The 21,497-nt window shown below is 43.4% G+C and overlaps 1 protein-coding gene across 1 annotated transcript in view; it reads left to right on the top strand.

The window, feature by feature from the left end:
• Positions 1–21,497, top strand: part of zbtb16a (zinc finger and BTB domain containing 16a) — a 118,664-nt gene that overhangs the window by 47,987 nt on the left and 49,180 nt on the right. The gene's annotated exons all lie outside the window — the stretch shown is intronic.

The following is a 21,497-nucleotide window of genomic DNA, read 5'->3' as shown; positions in this document are numbered from 1 at the left end:
GAATCACGCCCAATACCGAATGCTGGAAATGGCTACTGAGGAGATGTGCCAGCAGCAGTGTGCTAACACTTATTGCATTACTAGCCTAACAGCCATGTAATTCAACACACACACAGGCTATTGATTCTGCTAACCTGTCTAAATCATGGGAGGCTTATTTGCTCTGTTGGGCTTTTACTGGAGTTGGAGTTTTTTATAGGGGGCCGAAGGAGTCCGAAGTGAATCTGGTTTATAAGGAGTCTGTAAACTCTGTGGGATCTCCCAAACGTGACCAGATCTGCTCCAAAAGTCAGCTTCTCTGCGGTGGAACAGTGTAACTCTGTTCCATTGATCAGATTTTCTAGATTTTTTCCATGTACAGAGCAGATGTGCACCCATGGCAATGAGCAGCACTTTAGTGAAGTAATTGGTTCTGGAACGGTAATTGGGGATGTAGATCAGATTAGATTTGCTAGCAAAACTAGCCAGATTGTTCCTCCTGAGCGAGCAATGGACTCACCTTCCTCCATAACAATGCCATATTTTTGATGTCAATATCTCCATAGAGTGAAATAGGATTGACTTTTTCGCATGGGTGTTTGAAGCTAAGTTGAGTGGGGAGATGAATGGCATTTCATGCTGGGCTGCCTGATTCAATTCATGCACAACTCAGCATGAGAAAAGCTGCTCTAAGAAAATATCTAATGTTTATTTTAGAGGTTGCTCTAATCCCAAGATGTATGTTCAATAACAGACTCCGTGGAGATATTGTGGCGCCATTGCACTCGTGATGGCTACCCACCGTGCATGTGCTCTACGGTGACATTTATGAGAGCCACTCTCTAATAAAGACAAGGGAACAGTGTGTTGACTCTCATCTACTGTTCCATGCTGGCCCACAGTCAATGTGCTGTTACTCACACACACACACACACACACACACACACACACTCACAAAAAGTATACTTCATGTCATTATGGTAAGACTTTGTAATCCAGAAAGCCGTATGGGAGGCAGGATTGCGCAGTTTGGATAAAACGAGTGGAGGATAATCCCAAGCTCAGACACTGGCTATTTTTTTTATTTTTTTGTCTGCATGCAGGCTGGAGAACACTTCAAAAAGAATCGGTTCTTCTGTGGTCTATGAGAGCTGCCCTTAGCACCTTCAGCCCTTTTCAGGTGCAGACGGAAACGTGTTTGCTTCCATTTTAGCGCTTGAGGCAGGACTCTGGTCCACTTTCTCTCTCTTCTTTCTCTCTCTTTCTGTATCTCTTGGTCTCAAAATCTTGAGTTCTCCACGCCCCTCACACTAGGTTCTCTCAGAGGGATGGGCTATAAGGAGGCTTCAGAATGAAAGATGAGTGATTCTGAACTTCAGTCCTCGGGACCCACTGCCCTGGACTGTGTGAACTGTTCCCTGCCCCAGTTCTAGTCCAGTTGATCAGCTAATTCAAGCCTAATCAAGCCTTTACTTAACTGGACAAAGTGTGCTTAGTTTAGAGATTGATCGATATGATATTTGTCACCAATACTGATTTGAAGGAGGTAAAAATTCCAATAACTGATATCAACCAATATAATTTTATATGATCAAAGATTAGGTGTAGCAGCAGTGCAAATTGCAACACAGATTATTTCAATCTTTTGTCCTTAAATGAATGTTAATTATTATTTTAAACAAGCAGCTTATAAATATCATAAGTATTTTCACTAATATCGATGCTGGAGCCTTAATGTCAAACAGTTTTATCGTCTGACTGTTATATCAGTTGAGCCTTAGTTGGAGTAGGTAAAATTTTAACCAGTTCCGGTCAGTGGGTCCCTAAGAAGACTTGCATTAGGAACCCTTGGACTTGTTTATCGACAGGTCAGGAGTGCCACATGGCTGCTGTGTGTTTATGGGACACCTCCAATTTCCGCTTTTCCCACCTTCCCTGAAGTCCCAGGCTGAACAGCATGCCAAGAATTGTATCTGTAATCACAGCAGTTGTGATGATAATGATCACGACAATGATGACAGCTTTGTTTTGAGAAAGGCTTGGAAAACTACTCATAATTCCGTAAGATGTTCACCGAGGGAACAGCCACAGACAGTTTCCCCCTCAACACTTGTAATAACTGAGCATTGCAGGCAGCGTATTTTTAGTGCATCAAAAAAAAAAAAGAAAAAGAAAAAAAAAGGAGGAGGGGGAGAGTTTGACGTTCGTCTGCTAGTTGACACACAACGCTAACCTGATGTTTGTAGCAGCTTGACTCTTGAGAGCTTCACTCTTGTGTAATGCTCAAGCTTTTCAGTGGAAGCACTTTTATAGACGCAGACAGTGGCAGAGAAGCAAGAGACGGAGCAAGGCCCTTTGATGTTCCTCTCCTTCGCAAACTTTCTGTTTTTATCCTTCCTGTTTTGAGCGGTTTGATTTTTATCAGCGCTTGCAACGGTGATACTGGCTTATCCCTCCTCCTCCTGCTCTCTCCTGGCTTCAGAAAGGCCGAGAAGGTGGAGGGGAATGATATTAGGCATGCGGTGTGTATTGTGGTGTACCATTTCAGCCTTCCCACAGCCCCCCTCCCTCCGTCCTCCATCCTCTCGGCTGGTGCACGCTGTCTCTATGTTTGTTTTATTGTAGACTTGGCAGGGCGCCAGCCTGGGCCGCCTGCCACAGCCGAGGGTACAGTATGTACAGTGAATCTTGTGCCAGTTTTTTTTCCCACTCTCCAATGTTTGTCTTCTTTTTTTTTGTTTTTTGTTTTTTTTAAATCGTTGTCTGACAGCAGTGGTGCTTGTGGTGGTCCGGGAGCTTGCGCGTGCCTGTGTTTTGCAGGTGGAGGGCGGATGACGTCTGGCATGGACTGTAAAATGGTGGGGGCAATAACTGGATGTGGTGTTGTTTTTTCACTAAACTTTCACTAACTTTAAGATCCATGTTTGCATCCTGTTTCCCGGAAGACACTTTGAGTGACTTAGAAGCCTACAATTTTTACCCCTCTGACTGAAATTTAGTGGCATTTTGTACACAAATTTCATAGACAAATCTGCTTGTGTAGGGGCAAAAATAGGATTTGTAATTGACCCCTTAAACCTTGAGAGTCTGTATATTTCCCACACCTCAGTTCTTCACTCTTAAAACCACATAATTCATATTTTAATTTCATAGTATTTACCAAATAATTTGTAGTAGCAGATTAAAAGCACTTTTCAGTTTGACAGCAGCATACAGTGGAATGCAAACGTTTACACCCCTGGTCAGATTACATTTTCTGTAGATTTAAAGCAGCACTACATAATATTTGTTGTGAAAACTGAAAGAAGGAGCATTACTGAGTATGGAGAAAAAAGAACACACTAAAATATTGTGTGAGTGCATTGCTTCGCCCTGTAAAGCCTGAAATAATCATTTAAAAGTCAAAGGACGGATTTGGCAGGAATTTCTTGGACTACGTCATACGTCTTTACGTATTAACATCACAAGCACAGGCTCAGAAATGTTTAGGTCTCAAATGCAAAATCAGCATTATACTGATGAAGATATGATGACAGTAGCAGATAATTCTCTCACATCCTCGGAAGACACGTCAGTCACCAAGTTGTGACTGAGTTCTCTTAGGATACCCTTTAAATGCACTCACAAAAGTCAGATGCTTGTGTGGGTCTTAAACACGACCAACGTTACAAAATGTTCTTCTGCATGTTGCATGCAATTACGTATTTCCACCAGAGAGGTCTCCAAACCTCCAGATCCTACATAGTGTTGCTTTAAGTAAAAATAAGTCAACACATCCTCTACAGAAAACTTTTTCAGCAATTTTTACTGCACAATTTCTATATATTTCGTGAGTGTAGCATATTGTGGAAAAAAAAACCCACATAAAATGCACCATAACTTTTGCACAGACTAGTTTTTACCTCAATATGTTGAATTCAGCAAGTAAACATGCAGAAATGAAATGTGCACTAGTAGTGTGTTCTGTGTAGAGTATGTGTTAACTTTTCACTTGGAAAATCAACAGAACGTGTAACTTGACCAGGGGTGCCCAAACCTTCGCGCAAGACTAGGTTACTGAGTGACTGCTATGAAAAAAAATGAATCTCTAAAAAAAACTGATTTCTCTTCAAACTACAGCAAAGAGCAAATTGTGGTGACCAGCACTGAAGGGAATATTTTAAATGTTAAATGTTAAAGTTTTTTATTAATATATGAAGTTAAATATGTTATCTTTTACGTTGTAAACTGGTTGGTAGTGTGTTCGGGCTGTTAATGCTTTGCCACCATCAAAAGTACCTTTCTGTGGTCCATGACGTCTGGCACCATGAGCAGGAAGCCTTGGGTCGGGAGGCGTTCGCGCCGAGGGCCCGATAATGGAATGGCGTGTGCTCATGTTTTCTCCTCAGGTTAAGGTCAACATGGTCTACGAGCTGCTGGGTACTGAGAGAGCGCAGCGGTGAAGTGAAAGGGGGAGAAAAAAAAAGTGACTCAGCCATTTGGAGCGTTGCTGGGCTATTAGTGTTATGTGAGCTCCCCTTGTGACTTCAAAGAGCACAGTGGAAGACTTGGGTCTCGTCGGCCTGGCCAAGAGACATATTTAGATCTGCCTTCTCTCTTTTTTTTTTCTTTCTTTCTAAGGTGAAGATGCTTGACAAAAGGCTTAGAGACATGTAACTCTCACCATGATTTGGCCCCTTTATTTTGCTGTCTCTTCCTGTTCCTGGAGGTCTTTATCCTGAGCTTTTTTTATGAACTGTTCATTGCTGTTGTCTCGCCTCTGCCCTTCAAAAAAACAAGAAAAAAAAAACAAGCCTCCAGACAAACAGGAGGTCAACAACAGTGGAGTGACATAACCAGCGCCTGACATGAGAGCAACAGAGCAGAATGGTCCTATTGCTTCCTCACCCACCTGTGCGCAGACAAGACGGGGCTGAATTGAACCGTCCAGACACACACACGCACGCGCACACACACTCTCGTGGGGCTGTGTGAACACTCTCATTAGCAGGCCGGAGTGCCTGGCCCAGGCTGATTAAGTCTGTGTGCTATTCTCCAGAGGGCCCAGCTGGTGGACCTCACTTGACTTCATTAGCTCAGTAGACTAAAGGTAGGGCTCAGACAGCATGGTCCATTCTCACCAGGCTACAGCAGCTCTCTGCTGAGCTACCAGCACCTACAGCCCTGTTTACTGCTCCCAGTTTAGCCCTGTATTAGTGGCTAATGCTACCAGCCCTTTGGGGAGCCTTTGACATTTGGAGCTAAAATCATTAAGAGACAACTTCACTTGTTCTCTTTTAGAACTAGTCATGTGCAGATTTGATCTACTGGATCGATATCGGCATTGATACTAGCTTTATTAAACAGATTAACTATCAGTCAGATGTGACCAATCCACTTTCCATAATATTTTATGGTTTAACAATTCTCCTGGAGATCTACCACCCTACAGAGTTTAGCTCCAGCCCTAAGCTAACACACCTGATCTAGGTAATAAAGGCCTTTGGAGTTTCTGGATATTAGAGCCAGGTTTGTTGGATCTTAACTCTCCAGGGTGGTAGATTTCCAGGGCCAGGATCTGATGCCTGTGTTTTAGAAGAATGTAATTATGATGGAAATATTTTTTTTTAAATAATATAAATAATGTAGTATGTATATACTGTTAACATTTACAAACATAAAGTTCAATCCGCAGACCATACCATCCATATATGGAAACTAAGCAGCAAAAACAGCCCATTTTGGATTCATCGTTTCTGTGATGTCACAAAAACCAATAGATTGAAATATATCCGCCTATTCATCTTAGTTTATTTTTTAAGTTATAGAGTTATAAAGAGTGTTTTTACCTGCACTGCTTCTTGAATGAGGCTGAAAACGCAGTAGCCAATCAGAGCAAAGCTAATTTTCACGAACGCCTGTCGTAAAGGCATAGTAACAAAATCAGGCTTTTTAATTTTAAGGAATGAAGGAAGGTTGGAAAATGATCATATAAAAGGGAATCATGACTGTCTTCGGTACATAAAACTTTGCAAACGTCTTGACTCGACCTCAGTCTAAATTGACTGTTGGTGTTTGACCGCCTCTGCTGTATATTTGTATATGTACTTTGCTAATACAAAACACGAGTGCCTTATCAGAGCACTGGTATCAGATCAGTTCAGATATCAGAATGTCCGTCAGGAGAGAAAAAGCTGAATCGATGTATCTCCATGTAGGACACTGCCACCCATATGTGCCAGATGAGTTTCTGTGCAATTGTGAGTCAGTAACTGTTGCTCTCAAGTTGCCTGCTAAGCAGACGGGCTCTGCTGCTTTTGATGGCACTGTATTAGCCTTTTTTTCTCAATTATGACCGTGCTATTGTGCCCGTGGGCTGTTCTTTAGCTCCATTGTTGGGGTGCCATTATCTGTGTTGTGTAGGAGCGTTTGTCTGCTCTGTCCACGTCAGTTTCCTGGTTCGTGTCCTCAGTCTTACACATGCTAGTATAGCAAAGTGTTTGTAATGAAGAAAAAAGGTCCAAGCTAGTCTGACCCTGACATCATCTCTATTCAGACAGTCCACCACACCTGACCGACACCTGCTCTGAGTGTGCGTATCATTATAAATGGCTAAATGGCTAAAGCATTAAGACGTAAAAAAAATCTGAAGCATGTGTGGAACGTAGGGAGAGTTCTGTGTTTTTCTCTCATTTCTTGCTTGCTTTCTGTCTGCTCTCATTCTCTCTCTCTCTCTCTCTCTCTCTCTCTCTCTCTCTCTCTCTCTCTCTCTCTCTCTGTCTGCTCTCATTCTCTCAAATTTTGTTCTCTCTGCTCTCATTCTTTCTCCGTTTCTGTCTCTCTCTTTGCATTTTGCTGTTGTTATTTCTCTAGCGCTGTGATCCTTCTCTCCCTTTCTTCCTCTCTTCTTCTTGCTGTCTCTCTCTCTCTCTCTCTCTCTCTCTCTTCTTTCTTTCTCTTTCTCTCTCTCTCTCTCTCTCTCTCTCTCTCTCTCTCTTTTCAGAGCCAGTGAGCGCTGGGCTCCCTCAGTCTGGCCACTCGCCAGCTCTTCCCTCAGAGTGATGACATCATCGGCTGCCGGCAGGTCTGGATGTTCTGCCAGCATTCCAGAGCGTTTATGATCGCTCGCAGATGTGTGTCCAGGAACATACTGTACCCAAACCAGAAATTAATGAAACTTGACTGCTTTCCAAGCCACATATTCCAAAATAGAGAGCTTGCAAGTGGGACGGGCGAAGGGGGGGCTTAGGGGGGACTGAGAGAATGGGCTCTAAATAAAGAGGAGGAGGGGAAAAAAAGTAGGAAAATGCCCCGGCTCTCCATGCTCTCATGTAAATTCTTTAGAGCAGCTGATAAAGCCCCCACTCATTCACTCTCTCTCTCTCACCCTCCCTCTCTCACTGCTCTCTCTCTCTCCCCCGCCCTGCGGAGCATTAGCGAGGGATGACGGGCAGCGTGGATAAATGGCCTGAGCTTCTGTTTGGCCGCGTGCCCTAACTTCTCTCTGGTGGTTTAAACCCATAATACTTTCCCCTGACCTGTTGATGTACATTAAACCCCCATTTAAAACAACACTTGAATTATGTGGGGCATAAATCTCCTCCATTATAAGGTCCAGGAGAGATGATTAGGCGTCCGGGTAATGGCCCTGTAATTGTCCGGCAAGTTTGCTCCTCATCAGAAAGCTGAAAGGAGTTTATTCCCATGACGCCTCTGGGTGGGCTGTGCTATAAGCTCAGTCTTGGATGGTCAGAAACGGGGAACACTGTTTCCTGTTCTAACGTTGGGACCAGTGTGCTGAAGCTGGCTGTTGCCAGTGATACCTTTGATGTTTGCCAGCATTGAGCAGATCCCTCATGCTCTTAGGTGTATTGCTGCATCCTCTTATCTGCCTTTAATGAAGCCTGTAGTTTACCCACCTCTAGCTGTGTATGTGTGTGTGTGTGTGTGTGTGTGTGAATACATAAATATGTGTGTGTGTGTGTGTGTGTGTGTGTGTGTGTGTGTATATATATATATATATATATATATATATATATATATATATATATATATATATATATACACACATATATAAAATGTGTGTTTACCAGAACTGCACTTGTTCTATTTGAATTATGATTTGATTGATAAATATTAATATATAGTCTTTGCCAGTATATAGTGATTGCTTTGCATACTATTATGATCAGCTTCTTATTAGCTTAATTCTTTATCCTCCTTTTTTTGGAAAATGTAATTCCTGTGACATATTAATTTTTAATAAATCACACTACCACCTGTGCCTCTCATAGAAAAAAACAAGAACAAAAACATTTTTTTTTACTTTTTTTGAGATGTTTATTTATTTTTTTTAATCTTACTATTGTTTGCATATCTGCATTTGTACTGCTAACGTTTTTCGATTAAAACACAGAATAAGCTGGAACTAGCCCGTAATACCCTGTAAAAGATCCTGATCTTATTCCTTTGTTGTTGGGTATTGCGGCTTTAAATCCCTTTGGTTGCTAAGTAGCAAGTGCCCCTGTGCTCTAATGGGCTGATTTGGTATTCAGCTCGATGCCGGGTCTTATTTTTGTATGCGAGACAAAGTGTTTTGATGGAGGGTGATTGCAGCAGCGTCTGGAGGCTGTTTGGGAGTTTTATGGTCTGTACAGTACACCGTGTGCCTTCTAAAACAGAACACAGGCAATTGAATTTTGGATTTGCTTCATCATTTTTCTCCTCTGAGCAGCCTTTGTCAAAAGGGGAGCGTTGCTGGAAGGGCACAGATTAATTTGTTCTGCTGGAAATGAGAGCGATACAGCACAGAACACACACGCGTACACGCACACACCCCTCGCAGTCTGAAAAATAAAGCAAAAGGCACACAGGCACAACTAGAGGAGAGAAGACATTTGTTACCTCCGTGCTGCTCCTTTGCCGTTGGAAAGAGTGAGGAATTGAGATGATGCCCTTGTTCTGAGAATGGTGGACATTAGAAAGAGGGTTATATGAGGAGCATTCCAAATGAATTGTATGATCACAAGGCATATTGGAGAGACACCTTTTGGTCTTTTGGGGGAAAAAAAAGGTCATTGACATCAGGTCTAGCTGCAGCAGCACAGCAATCTCCATTCTCTCTGTAGCATCTGACTGAAGCATCCCTTTATTGTTTTATGAGGGTGACAAACACTGGATGCAGTCCTGCCATGAAAGCTGTTTGAAGGCATATCTTGCTTTTATATCAGTCAACATCATGGTAAATCTTTATTGTGCCATAGCATCTATCTTCCATTTGATGACCTGGTGTTGTTGACCAGATAGGAGTGGAACTGTTTCACCTACGAAGATGTAACTTGTTTGTGACAGCGGGTGCAAAATTAACAGAGTTCGCTCTTTAAAAAGGGTCGTTCCTTCGTTAGGCCACCCAGTCTTAGTTAATGCTTGTTTTTGGGGGGCTTTAAGCCACGTTAATGAAGGCACTGTGGTGAGCAAGCTCTGCAGCCTTGCCAGATTTCTGCTGTTTCTTCCTTTGGCAGGCTGGCTGGAAAAAATGATGATTTGTTTGTTTATTGGGTTGCGTTTGTGTTCAAAGATCAAGGCTTTGATGGCAGCTGTAAGCCAGTGGTGGAAACGCAGCCGTGTGGTGTGATGGTGCAGGCAGAGGGAAAAAGCGTGTAGGGGGGGATTTGGAGAGAATGGGGGGGTATGGGGAGGCTAAATTTAAATTGTAATTGGCCGACTTCCACAAGCTTGCGGGCATTTTAATGAGTCATAATAACTTCATTTAAAACCAGCTGAGCAGAAAATAGATTGGAGAGGAGCCTGTGGCCAGTATGGATTTGTTTTTTTGTCAGGCCCCGCTCCTTTCATCGGCAAAGACCGGACCCTCTCCACCGGGCGTGATGGGCCGCTGAATAGACGTCTGCGCTGGATTTATCGTATCACTTTTCACCTCCCTTTCAGATCGCATTCACACTCCGCACCGATTCGTCCATTTAAGCCTAACGTGTGCAGAAGCGCAGATACAAAGAGCTTTGTGCACGCTGTATCATTTGCAGAAATGCACTGACGCTAGTCGCAGACATCGTGCCGTTTATCGTTAATGAAACACCTGCTGTAGTACTGTAAGAGCTTATTTAGATGGGCAGTCAGATTAAATTTATGCTGAGATTTGATAGCTTATGGCCGATCTTGTCTTTGAAGTCTGAACTGTGAGCAGTCGCATCTAATCAGATCTGTTCAGTTCCAGTTCAGGCTCCAATCATGAACCAAGCCCTTAATCTAACATGTATAAACACACAGATCTGATCAGGAAAAGGGCAAAATCTGATTGGAACCGTTCGTCCTGCTGTCCAAACTGAGGGCCAATACAGGAAATGTTGGCTAAACCCATTATCTGATAATGTACATATCTGCCAATACAGTACTGTGCAAAAGTTTATTTAGCTTTTATTCAATACCTTGTTCATTTCCAAGGCCATGTTTTTCAGATCAAATACAAGATAATTTACCTGCATAAGAAAGGGAAAGGTCACAGGAAAATTGGTGGAAAAAAGAGTTTTCAAAACAGGAGTTTACAAAATTGTTCAGAGATATAGAGAAAATGGGACACCTAACAACAGTGCAAGTCCTGGTAGACCACCAGAACTGTCACCATCAGATAAACAGTACTTTAAGCTTTCAGCTAGGAGAGTCTAGTTCCACTCTTACTTCAGATCTGAAAAAAAATCCACAGATGTTTCTGTCTATCCTTCCACTGTAAGAAGACAGCTCAACACTGAGTGTCTGAAAGAAAGTGTAGCTGTCAAGAAGCTGTTACTGAAAATAGAAAATATAAGAAAGCAATGGAAATAAATCAAACAGTGAAGCTGCTGTATTCTCAGAACAATGAACTGTCCACCCCAGAGTCCAGACCTCAGCATCACCGAATGTGTTTGGCATAATGTTTGTGAATAATGAGAAGCAGAAAATGCAACCAAGGTCCAAGACTGAACTTTGGAGGCGTGAAAAAATATCCCTGCAGATTTCTTTGAAAACCTGTACGCAAGTCTCCTGAAAGAATGGAAGCTGTTAAAATTGCTCTTCTAAACCCAGAAAAACATGTTAATTATTTATGAAAAATGAATAACCTAATGGCTGTTTTGACTGGTAATGAAATAAACGGTCATTTGCTCAGTACTATAAACGTTTATAAACTAAATTGTCAATTGTGCCTTATACATAAATATAACATGTTTTTAAAGGGTTACAAATATAGTAAACTGATTAGATTGCCAATATTTTAGCACAGTAGCCCAGTACTGCCTAAACAATAAATATATGTTTAAAATGTCAATCAAGTCTAAACATTGGCTATAGCAGTATATGATTTCTGTATCATTTTGCATCACTAGTCTACACATATTTTATTTCGCCATTTAAGTCCACATGATGCCACAATGCATCACAAGTCACCAAATCAGATATAATCTCCGATTAAAAGGAGCAGTTAACTAAGTGCTGTGATTAGCTGCCATAAAAAAGCCCACAGTGTTTTGGCAGTAATGGCATAACAGCATCTCCAGCATTAGTGTGATTATTAGATTAGGATTAAGAGGGTCATCTGTTGCCAGAGCTTAAATAAGTGCAGGAATGTGTTGGTACCCACTGTGCCAGTTCAATTGAGTTTGAGTGAGCAGGCGGGCACACCTCTGGAGCTGGAACCGCCGCTGCTTCACACACCGTGCTGCATGTTAAGAAGGGTCTTTTTGCATCTCAGACACATACACATGCATGCACGTGCACAATAGTGTTGAAATGCTTCAACACCGCCACCCACCGAAAGCTCACCTGCCCTTTATCTGGGTGGAGGCTTCTGAAGACAGAATGTGCGTGTGCTGTAGTGTGATAAATGCCTCCATCCTGCTTATCCCATTCACACACATCTGTTTCCGTCTGCCTCCTCTCCTCCGCGGGGGCCGCCTTTATTCTAGACCCATGCGTCTTTCTAGCCCCTCCGTATTTAGACATGTACAACATGCTTCTAGGTTTGCTTCCACATCTTCAGCGTGTACGCCAGAGCAGTGGTGGTTTTAATTATGGATTTCATAGCTGGTGGCAGCACCCCACTGACATAAGACAAACTGTTGGAGACACCCAGGAAATCCTGTTATTGCTCTCCGTGTTTGTGGGTCAGTTTCTAGACACAGCAACGTAGCGAGCGTCCGTACAGCACACAGGGCAAAATTGAAGGAAACATGATTTACTTTCCAAGTAATGGCAATAAAAGTAAATGCTCTCGGAGGCCCGCTTTTTATTGCATTATGTAAGTTTGGAAGATGGCTTTGGGAAACTTTTAGATCAATTTCTTAGCGCAGATTAAAAAGCTATGAATCCCATTTATGGTAGAGTTCCCTCGTGAAACGCTCTTTGAAACTTTTATATTTCGGATGAAGAGAGAACTATGCGCTGAGCAAAGATCTGCCGACGGCGCTTTCATGTTAAAAAAGAAAAAAAAGCAGGAGTAGAAAAAAAAAAGATAAAAGCAGTCCCAAAGCCATCTGGAAGTAGCCAGGACACACAAGGGTTGCTTTTATGCTCTCCATTCCACTGGGAGGTGCAGCATGAAAAGCAGCCATGCATATTGTGTTATTACTGTTGCAGCCACATATATGGATCAGAATACTAATCTGGGTCTGGCTGAACAGTTTTAGTCCTGCTGAAAATACCTCTATTCCACTTCCATTTGACTAGCTTTAAAAGGCTTCAGTGTGACACGGGTAATTAATGTTTAATAGACAGCCACTGACCAGGCGTAGCTTTTTTGAAAACACTCTGCTCCTAAAGTAGCAGGCATACAGTCACAGGTAAACAAGAGAAAGCAGCACATTACATAACCCACTCAAGCGGCTTGGCCTGTAGGGGTGCATGTTTATGCGTACCAATTAAACCTGTTTATTGCAGTGCAAAGTACTGTATAGCACATATTTCTATAAAATATAGTATATATATTATATGATATAGTACATAATATATATTATAATATGTGTGTGTGTGTGTGTGTTTGTTTGTGTGTGTGTGTATACACACACAAAAACACACGTATGCAAATCATTGCTGTTGTGACACAACTTTGTATATCCAAATTAGTAACTTTACAGGCGAAGGAAAAATATCCTTAACTTATAATGGAAATTAATGTCAAAGGATTTTTGGACATAAATTTTTGTTTCTGTTTTTTATTCAAATCAGGTCAAAAAATGAAAAACTCGGTTTTGTTCAGACAACAATGATATACAAATGTAATTTGCAGATTTGCAGTGGTTAGTTGGAAATTAACATGATGGTAATTGAAATTACCCAGAAGCCTTAACAGCTAAATATAGTATAAGTTTTTTCAGTATTTACTACCTTTACTACAACTTGCATTGCAGTCTGAACATCAGACTCTCTCACAGTCTTCAACTCAGACTGAAGACCCATTACTTTGTACAGCACTTAAGTGAGCACTAATCTGAGCACTTACTGAAATGTATTGTATTGCAGTTTTGCTATGTTTAATTCTGTATCTTTCTTTTTAGGGATCAGCACTGTCTTTTGTTTCTAGCAGTGTCTCAGCTCAGGGTTAGTTTGAACTCTTGTACCAGCTACAAAGCACTTTTGTAAGTGGCTCTGAATAAGAGTCTCTGCTAAATTTCTTAAATGTAATGTAAATGTGCATTATTTTTTGGAAACTTTGTTTTTTTAAAGAAAACTGCAGAGACACTTTTCCACACCTCCAAAGTTCAGTCTTAGAAGTTGGTTGTGTTTTCTGCTTTTCACAATCCAAGTAGTCCAAAACACATTCAGTGAGGTTGAGGTCTGGACTCTGGGGTGGACAGTCCATTGTTCTCTTCTTTGTTAAAGCTGTTGGTGTTCTCAGAACAGTGGACTGTCCACCCCAGAGCACATACCTCAAAATCATTGAATGTGGTTTGTACTTTGTGCTTTACCTTTGTTTTTTTGTTTTTTGCAATCTTTAAAATTATTTTAATTATAATTATCTATTTTTATTGTTTGGCCTATTTAAAAAAGATTAAGCAATTAATCGTCAAAATAATTTTTTCAGATACAAGTATCCGCAGCTACTTGTCTACAGGATGTCAGTGCACATTTATGCGTTTGAGTTTAATATTATAGGCTGTCTACATAAAGGCTGAGTGTCAGAGAGAGGAAGGCCGTAGAGCTGGAATGTGTGTCAGGACATTGTAAAAATGGTTTAGTGAGGAAGTCTGAGGAGGTGTCGCACTGTCCACGTTTGTGAAGAAAGGACGTTTATGGAAGTGACTCTTTTTCTCTCTCTCTCTCGCTCTCTCTCTCTCTCTCTCTCTCTCTCTCTCTCTCTCTCCCCCCCCCCATCACCAGGACTGTCTTTCTCTTCCTCTTTCCTTCTTTTTTAAGCCAAGGAAGGTTCCTGTACCAAAAAAACAAATGACTTCATGGAAATAAAGGGAAGCCGAGTTACTTTTTGCCATTTGACATCTATCATAAGTAAAACTGTAATGTTTTTTTTTAAGGAAACTTATTTCAGTAAACACATTTACCTTGTTAAAATGCATAATTGATAGTTTTTTGTCTCTTTTTTGAGTCTGCAGGTGATTAACTTTTATAGATGCACCTAATGGAGACAGAGTGAAAAAATAATTTGGAATCAAACGATAAACAACTATGTAAATCACTGCACCTGAGAGCGGTTAAACTCTGCGTGTTTGCGGCAGTTCCTGTTGTTTTCATTTTTTCGGATTTCCTATTATCCAAGCTCTGCTGTTTTGCTGCGGTTGTTTGACTTGGCTCTCTAACTCTATCTGGAGAAGCTCAGCCATTTCTGGCACTGAGAATTTTCAGCATCTCACCTAAGGTTTTCCTTTTGAAAAATGGCTTTTTTGTGGGGGAAATTGTTTGGCCTCTCGCTGTCACAGGCTTGTGTTAAGTACGGAAACCAGAAATCAAACTGTTATAAATAATGGCTCCTACTGTGTTTCTGTGTCCTAGTTACTGTCCCATAGGTCATTGTGTCGTCTGCTGCCCCCGCCCCCAGGGTTTCTGACCTCAGTCTTAATAAACCAAAGACTACCTTTGACAACGTGTGACTTGAAAGCAGGAAATAATGGGCCCTAAACGCTAAATCTTTACAGGTTATTGACCTGTGGAGAGAGCACACGTACAGCAGCCTCTGCTAGCTGGGTGCAGCCTCTGCCTAGCTCTGGATCTTTGTGTGTTTCCCTGTGCTGCTCTCTGAGTCTAACTGGCTAGCGCACGAGTGCGTTTGTCAGTTCCTAGTCAGCATTTTTCACATCTCAAATAAGCCCCGGGCTCTCCAGAGATACTCCAACCATGAGGCCCCATGTACTTTTTTTTTTATTGCCAGAGCATGTTGGCTCTAGTTTCATTTGATTGCCACTATTTCTTGGACACTTTCTGCTTCCTGGCCTCTCTTATTGGATCTCGTTGCCGATTGATATCAGCCTATCCAATCAAGAAGTGGATTGAGTCCTCCAATGAAAGCATGAAAGCAGGAGGGAATGAGGACGGAGCCTGTCCACGCCCCCCGCTGCGCTGTCTTTAGCCATAAAGCCATTTACAGCACTGTAAAGGCACCTCAATTGCCATATCCAGGGGCTTGCTGAAGTTTCGGTGGTCGTTTGGGGAAGGGTTCACCGCATGGTCAGCCTCTCAGGTTCTGCTGTGATGAATAAAAGAGGGCTGGTGGGAAGGGCTCCCCTTACAGCCGACCTCCCAGCTATTGATCAGCCACCACATCTTCACTTCTTGCTCCACTTTTGCCATGACAGTATCAGTTCTCTAGACCAGAGACTGCTTTAAAGTGTGTACTGCTGCTTAGTTGATTAGCCTTAGCCGTTATTAGCCTATTATTATAGTGTCCATTTTGTGGAAAATCACTTTTTTTTTTTTTCTTACAGGAATTTGAAAATGTACCACACCCCAATGCATGCAGTCCATATATGGGCTGCAAAACAACTCATTTGGAATTTGTTGTGGTTGTGATATTACCACCATGAATACATTTCCATATGACTGCCTATGCAGCCTATAGCTGTTTAGCCCACCCATTCATCCTAATAAGGAGTTTTGTTAGTGAGGCAGAAGATCTGGAAAACAGTTAAACCTGAACGCGAAGCAAGTGTATCGTTGCAGTCTTCCACAGCGTTCTTAATCTGATCCATCAGTAATTTATATAAAAAAAAGTAAAGTTTTTATTTTAAGTTTTTATTCCTTGTCCCTGAGAATTTGTCTCAAATTGTGTAACCATTTGCCTGGGCTACTGTAAATGAGGCATAATGCAAGGCAGCCAATCAGAACAGAGGTCATCAACATGTATCAATCTTAAAAGCGCAGGCACAAAAATAGCCTGCTTAGTTCTCAGGAATGAGGGGAGTTTGGGAAATTAACATGGCAGAGATGAATTTTGGCTCGTACATACACCCAAACAAGTAGAGGTGGACTTAAGTGAGAAAATAACGCAATATGTATAATGTGGACTTCTATGACCAAATGCGTTCTCCACCATCCTCGAAAACGGCTTGAAATTGATTCGACCCCGTAAGCCGGCACATGTTATGCCAGGGTCACAAGTGAAGCCTGTCTAGTCCACTATTTCCTATAGCAGCTTTTCATTAACCGGCATCACCAATCCACATTGAGCGTGTCCGAAGCATTAGAGCAGAGCTTCTTGACATGACTGGCCATAGGGCATTGGGATTGATCTTGCTCATTGTGGTGAAATGGTTTTAAACAGAGTTCAGCGGCGGGAGATGGCAGCGAGATGGAGGAGGGCCTGTGCTCATTTCCTGCCACTTCACACCAGTCTGGCCCTGCTGGTTCCTCCCCGGCTCGGCTCCTGTTTCCTCCTCTTCTGAAAGGCCTTTGTCCTGGCACCGCAGCCAGGGGAGCACTGCTCCGTGTCATAATTTAAAGGAGCTGGGTTCTACAAAGAAGGGTGAAACAGGAAGCGGAAAACACATGGAACCTTTCACCTTTTGTGGCCCGGTGGAGTTGGGGGGGTAGGGAGGTGTCGGGGTGAGTGCAGGACACTCCAGTGAGGTCGTACTCAAACGTTTTCCTGTTAGTGTTGTTTACTTTGCCTCTGTGTGTGGAGATCAGACTGCAGGCCTTCAGGAGGTCCAGACACCACAGACATCTGTGCTCACTATAGGTCTGCAGTGTGTGCGCACATATGTGTGTGAACTGAAATGCCCCCTCTGTCCCCCGAGGCCATCGAGCTGAAATGACTTCATTGTGCAAAGACCCACAAACTCAGACTTACATCGTCTCTTTCTCTTGCACGCTCTCTTTTACTGTATCTCTCTCGCTCTCACTCTTGCTCTCTCTTGCTCTCTTGCTGTCTCTCGCCCTCTCACTCTGAAGCTTCTGTCTAGCCACTCTCGTTCTTTGTCACTTTCTCTTTCTATCTGCTTCTGCTCTTTCTCTCCTTTTCTATCTGTCTCTCTCTTCTCTCTTTCTCTTGCCTTTTCTCCTTTTCTTTCATAATCATTTCTCTCTCGCCTTTCACCACCTCTCTTTCTTCTTCTCCTCTCTCCCCTCTCTCTCTCGCTCTCTGACTCTTGGTCTCTCTCTCTCTCTCTCTCTCTCTCTCTCTCTCTCTCTGTGTACATCTTGAACAGACAGACAAATTGGTCTGTGGGCAAAATGGATTATGAGATTTAGTGTGTAGAAAACAAAAGTGAATGATCGTGTGACAGCGTGTTCATTTTGAGAATCTAAAATTTAAAAATGTCTTTGATGTCGGAAGTGTATTTGCCGTGTCAATATTTGCCTGCTTTGGTTTGTCCCTAGATGTCCTCTGCCTGTGCGTCGGACTGTGAAGCTATCAGAAGTAGCCCAAATATTTTCTGTTTTTATCTTTGAGTAAATCCTTCCTTTCTGTGAATGGCAGTATAAATATTAACCAGCTGACTGCTCTTCATTTTCTGATAGTGAAGACTTAACTGCCTTATCTACTGTACATGGATTGTGCAGACTCTCTCTGTCTGTCTGTCTCTCTGTCTCTCTGTCTCTCTTTCTTACTGTCTCTCTCACTTTGTTTCTTTTTCTTTCTGTCTTATTTTTCTTTTATGGTTACATGCATGCATGTGCATGTTCCTTTGTCAGTGTTTTGCCATCAGTGTGTGAGTCTATGTCTGTGCTTGTGCACAAGTGTGTGTATGTGTGTGTTTGTGTTTATGAGGGGAATCTGGCAGACTCCCAGGATTTTTGTCTTGGTTGATAAAAAATGCTCTGCCTGCAGTACACATCTACTTGAGCAAGGGAACACACAGTTCCTGGCTGTCCTTTCCAATTGGCAGTCTCCGTACTGCTCTGTGACTGATAAGAGGGTAGTGTAAATAAAACTGTACAGCACAGCGCGTTACTGCTGAAGCAAAGAGGGGAGAGCATGGTGTCTGCACTCATTGTTCTGACGGCACTGATTTTTCCTTTTTTTTCCTTTTTTTTATGGATTTTTGCCGTTTTTTGGTACTGAGTGTACTGTCTTATATAACCCATTTGTGTAGGCTCACCGAGCAGCAAGGGTATGTTTTTGTTTTTGCGCTGTATTTGTCTACTCATGTTCTCGTTGGCACTGCAAAACACAGAGAGAGAGAAGGAGGGAGAGAGAAAGAAAGACAGAGAGAGAGAGAAAGAGAGAGAGAGAGAGAGAGACGGCGAGCAGGCTCATCACAAGGGCCGATGAGGAGTCGGTTTTATAACATTAGCGAGTGTGCTCGCTATCCCCGCCTGTCCATTATAGCCCCACTCCAGTAGCACCCTCTGGCTCTCTCCTCCCTGCCGGCTTTAGGGTAATCTGAACCTGGATCAGTGCAGCATCCCTCTGAACTGACTACTGCTGTAGACTTTTATTATGTTCCTTTAATGTTATACTAAAAAAATACCATTTTGAGATTTTATAATTTTAGACTTTGCAGTTATGATATATCATGCATTATATTAAAAACACGTTGTTGGAGATTGCTAAAGTGGGCTACATGATGTGTTGTTTTTAATTAGTATTATGGCATCAGCTTTCTTTGTAAGACCGATATTTCAGTAGTGTGCAATATGCAAATAAGTCTCTAATCAGTTTCCGGTTGTTTTATTGTGTGGCATGACCATCCTGACCACTGACCAATCAGTTGACTGCAGTGTTTTCAATATATTATTAGGTATAGTCTTTCCCAAATTATAATATGTACCAATATAATTGCAAGATTGTGGCATCAAAACAGGACATTTGTTGCAGTAGTAGTTGTCTGATGTTGTTATTAGTGTAGTTGTTTTGCTTAGTGTAAATTGTGTCCGAGGAGGGTGGATATGTTGTATCTACCTGTGTTACCCCCTCCCTGTTTTATGTTGGGTTATCGCTGGCCTGGGTATTTCACTGCCTGTTCAAAATTAAAAAGCATTTGGCCAGACACACAGTGTTGTCCACATCTGGTTCTGTGTCAGCATTACACTGGTATCAGAAGTGGGACATGGCCAGCAAATTTGAAGTAATTGAGTGGCGCATCAACAAACTTGAAGACGGATGGCAAAGAAGGCATAGCCCGGAAGAAGGGGGTATCGAACGCTACGCCTGCTCCATCATGGACGGGTCTGGCCACCCAAGAGCGATGCGGCTGCTGGGGAAGACGGCTGCAAGTGGTCGCCCTGCAGCAGGCTTGGCGATAACGACCCAACTGTGTTTGGCACTGGAGGGGAAAGTGCTAGACATGCTTGTCACTGGAACACGATGACCAAGCAGTGTTAACTACCGCCCTCCAGTGCCATTTCAGGCAGGTGCTGGCTATATTGTTGCAGAGGCAGCTGCTCCTGGGAAGGCGGAGGCTAAAGGTAGTGCGCATAAGCGTGCTGGTGGTGGAGCTGAGCACAGTGGTTCATCAGAGAAGGCTGCACAGGAAAATTTTGCACTGAAACACTTCCTGAACGCACTGCTGCCAGAGGAGCTGACACGGCATGTGCAACTCGCCACACTGATCAGCCTTTAAGCAGCCACCACCAAAGCAGAGAGGGCTGAACTCATCCTTGGCGTACAGTTGCATGGAAAGTAACACAGTGCTACACAGCAGAGGAGCTTGAGGAGGAGACAGTGAGCCGACGTGCCCCTGAGCGAGTGGTGGTGAAGTGACTGGTGTGTTAGCTGTGTAGGAAGTGGGGACACTGTGCCAGTCTATGCCACAAACATGAGCCAGCGGGGAAACAGAAGCGTGCCAGGAAGATTGCTGAACTTTGGGTCGAGTGCAACATAGATAGGAAACAGCTCACTACCATCTTTGACTCATCGGTGTCACTGCTACATCCAGGCTTGCTCTTTTGCACCGAGAGCAGCACACCTGCCAACTGGGAAGCAACGACCATCCAAGTCCATCACCGGAAGTTGAGTTGACATAAGAGGGAGAAAGAGGTTCCCGGTCGTGTTGGGGGGCCTGAGCTGAGTGCACAGTTCTGGCTCACGCCAATACAGGATGCGGGTACACTCAGTTTGGACTTCCTCGCAGCGGCCAGGGCCTTGCTCAGCCTCAGGAAGGAAACACTGGTCTTGGAGAACGGACAAGTGAAGCTAGTTGCAGCGGCTAGGAGAGGTGCAGAGGTAGAGAATTGGGGCTCCCTGGCAGTGTGGCCTTCGTTCCCCTTGGGGGAAGCCACTGGCTCTGGAGGAGCTGAACATGCAGCATCAACAAGATGATGTACCATGTGTAAGAGGAGCCAGTGCCTGGGAAGTGTGTGTGGCAGCTCCAGGTGCCATGCAGCCTGAAAAAGACGGTGCTGGGTGCGATGCAGGCAGCAGCTGGCATGGGGCACATTGGTGTGGGCAAAACGCTGAAGCAGTTGTGACAGAGGTTCTACTGGCTAGGCTGACACACAGTGGAACTTGTGCATGCGTTGCTGTGACCAGTGCACATCAAAAAAAGAACTGCTGTAGAAGTTGCACACCCCACTTAGTCCCTCCACTCCGGTGCCCCAGTGGAGAGGATGCCCATGGAGCTGGTGTTCAGCTGCCCACTAGGGTCAGAGGTAGAGGGCACACCCAAAGCAGGGGAGCTGCTGCACCAAGGACAGGGCCTCGAAAGAGGACTGGGGCACCCACTGCTGAGGAGCGCCACCCTGCAGCACTTGTGCTGGCCAGGACGCTGGACAGATCGGGACTCCATGCAGTCCAGAGACTTTTTTCAGGTCACCAAGATGGCCAAGGTGTGGGGAGTGTAAGGGTGTGGCCATGCAAAGTGGCTCTGGGGAGGTGCCACACTCCTGGTTAAAACAAGATGTTGTTGTTGTTGCTGCTGTTGCCCATGATGTTTTTAGTGTAGTTGTGTTGCTTAGTGTAAATTGTGTCCGAGGAGGGTGGGTTTTGTGTGTGTGCTTGTCTGCCTTGTATGTCGTGTCCTCCCGTTTACCCCTGTGTTTATCACTGTGTTTCATGCCGGATTAGTACTGAGTCAGGCATTTCGCTGCCTCTGTTAAAGTGTCTGTTCAAAATAAAAGAGCATTCGCTTGAACGTGCAGCATGGTCCATATCGTCTTCT

The sequence above is a fragment of the Colossoma macropomum genome, unplaced genomic scaffold, assembly GCF_904425465.1.
Source record: "Colossoma macropomum unplaced genomic scaffold, Colossoma_macropomum, whole genome shotgun sequence".
NCBI classification, from domain to species: domain Eukaryota; kingdom Metazoa; phylum Chordata; class Actinopteri; order Characiformes; family Serrasalmidae; genus Colossoma; species Colossoma macropomum.
Note: the sequence above shows the minus strand (reverse complement) of the source record. Positions and strands in the feature narration are given on the sequence as shown.